Below are 2,791 nucleotides of genomic sequence, written 5' to 3' on the forward strand. Positions count from 1 at the left end.
ATCCAGTTTTTGCAGACGCTCGCATCTCTCCAGCAAGCTGAGCCGAAACCCTGGATCCCACCCAGCCAGAAATTTGGATCTGGAGCCAAAGGTGACTCTTGGCCCTTATTGCCAACACGGGAGAAGCTAAAATCTGGATCTGAGCAGAAACAGGAGGAGCCTGGATCCAGCGCAGGGGCTGAATGTGTGGCTTGTGCTCCTTCTGGCCATCAAATTGGATTTCCTGAAATAGCCTGTTGAAGACCAGAGCCCAGCAGGGACCCAATGACAGGTCACCAGGGGTGTGGAAGCCCCATCACGATCCTGGCTGCCTGCTTCAAGACGTTGGCAGCCAGCAATAATAGTAATATACGGTGCCATTGCCGGGAGAGCGCAGCGCTGGAGAGCTAAGAATAGCAGGCGAGACGTGCCAGCAGAGGGGGACTCGGGGGCGGGGGGGGGGCGGGGCTGCGGCTGCGCGGGCCACACCCCGGCCGTGGGGTGGCAGCTCCTCCCAGCGGGAGGACATCCCTGCGATGCAGGTGGCTGCGGAGGGCAAGGGGAAGGGGATGTGGAGAGTGCTTGCTGCTTGGTGCTGCAGAACCTGGGTAGTGCCCCTTCAGGCTGGTCCCTGGGCTTTGCCATCCCCAAGAACCAGGTGTAAAGCCTGCTCTGATAAAGTGGCCTTCAGATCTTGGCCATCTCAATGGTCCTGTCATGCCTGGTCCCTCTACGAGCAGCAGCACAGGGAGGGCAACTGGAAATCCATGGGCAGGGCAGCAGCTCAGCACTCCTCACTCACCTCGCCCCAACCAGGCAGGATTGAGCCCCTTCTGCCCAGTCCTGCTCAGCAGCTCATTCCCAGGGCTGCACAGCGTCACTGGTAGGGGACAGAGAGGACCAGGCCACCACAGGTCCAAAAGCTGAGATCTCTGTCAGCCACCACAGCACGTGGCCGTGGAGCAAGTGCCCATCGGGTTAAGGAGAATGAATTTGTACCTTCCCCATTTCTGCAGGGCCAGGGCTGCTGCAGCACCCCCTGTCCCCCTCCCACAAGCAGCCGTGCTCCTGCAGTGCCTGTGTCAGTGCCTCTGCAACCTGCCCTCAATCTTAATTAGATTTTCCACGTCGCCCCCCAGCTCACTCCTCCCCAAATGCTGGAGCAGGAAGAAGCCATGACATGGCTTCTAATCAGCTTCTGAATTCAGATTCCTTTTGGATGTTGGAGGCTCCACTCAGCCTGGGTTTGGTGCTGCCCAAGCAGGGTCTGCTATGAAGCCAGCACCCCTGGGAGCGAGTGGCTCAGCAGCTGGGACACCCTTGGAAACACGCTCATGTTTGGTGACAGCAACTTGAGGAACACCCCCAGCACCTGCCAACCCCATCAGAGAGGCATCCTGCCCGCTGCCCCCAGCTTCAGCGGGCACTCTGGCTCTGCCCAGCACTGGCACCACTGCTGTGCTTTCCTGGGGTTCATTCTGCATCACTCCTGCGTGTCCAGTGTGGGAGCTGGGCACGGTGCCCATGGCCAGTCCCCGTGTGGCTCCACTGCAGCCAGTGCTGTGCCAGGTTTGGCTCTGCCTCCAGCACCCAGACCTTGTCAGCAGCGAGTTGTGGCTCTGAGCAAAGCCAGGGGATGCAAACAGTTCCCAGAGCTGCCATGCCCCAATTAATAGCCTGTGAATCACGGTGCTGTTGGAAGAGCAGATGTTTGTGGCGGGGTTGCCAGAGCTCAGTGTTTCACCAGGAGTCAGCTTGGCCTTAAATTGGCAGCTCTGGGCAGCGGGTGGTGACGGGGCCTTGCTGCCTGCCTGGCCCTCTCCTGCAGGAGGATCAGGAGAGGTTTGGGCTGGGAATCAGCTGAAGTTTTTGGTGGGCAGAGGGAAGGGGGAGAACAGCCTGTCTGTGGGCAGGAGGGGTGCTGTGTTGGACTGAGAGGACCACAAAAGCTGAAGGTATCGAGTCCTGTTGTGACAGCACCTGCTGATTTCCCAGTCTTGGGGAACCTCTCCTCTTCCCAAAGGGATGCACGTGCTGTGGTGGCACAGAGGGTGCTGGGGCACTTGTTTGGGAATGGTGAATGGTTGGTACTGGGGAAACACTGTATGCCTTGGAAGTGGCTGTCCCTGCTGTGGCTGGTGTCCCCACAGGTGGGGTCAGGGTGAGACCCCATTGATGCACCCCAGGTCGGTGCCATCTCTGCAGCTGAGCTGAGGGATGGCCTCAGCTTTCATGTTTGTGTCATGACACCCATGTCCCTCAGGCTCCCCTGGGCCCTCTCTGGGTGGGGGCACACTGGGGATAGCCCCATGGTGGGGGAAGCACACGGTTCCTGTGCAGCAGGTGTGTGTGGGGAGCTGGTGGGGTGAGGGCAGCGCTCAGGTGCCTGTGGGGTGCTCAGGAGTGTGTGGGGTGGGGCACATGGGACGCTGTGAGTGGGAGCAGCCAGGTGCACATGGCCATGTGCAGTGATACAGAGCTGCTGAGTGTCCATCTGTGTGTGTAGGGTCCTGTCCGTCCATCTGTCCATCCATCCGTCCATCCATCCATCCATCCATCCATCCATCCATCCATCCATCCATCCATCCATCCATCCATCCATCCGTCCATCCATCCATCTGTGTGTGGGGCAGTGTGTCCATCTGTCTGTGCAGGGTCCTGTCCGTCCATCAGTGTGTGAGTCTGTGCGTCTGTCTGGCTGTGCAGGGCCGGGTGTCCATCCATCCACCGGCCTGTGGGGCTGTGCATCCGTCTGGCCGTGCGGGGCTGTGTGTCTGTCCAGCGGTGCGGGGCTGTGTGTCCATCTGTCCGT

Source organism: Geospiza fortis, unplaced genomic scaffold (assembly GCF_000277835.1).
Source record: "Geospiza fortis unplaced genomic scaffold, GeoFor_1.0 scaffold289, whole genome shotgun sequence".
Lineage (NCBI taxonomy): Eukaryota > Metazoa > Chordata > Aves > Passeriformes > Thraupidae > Geospiza > Geospiza fortis.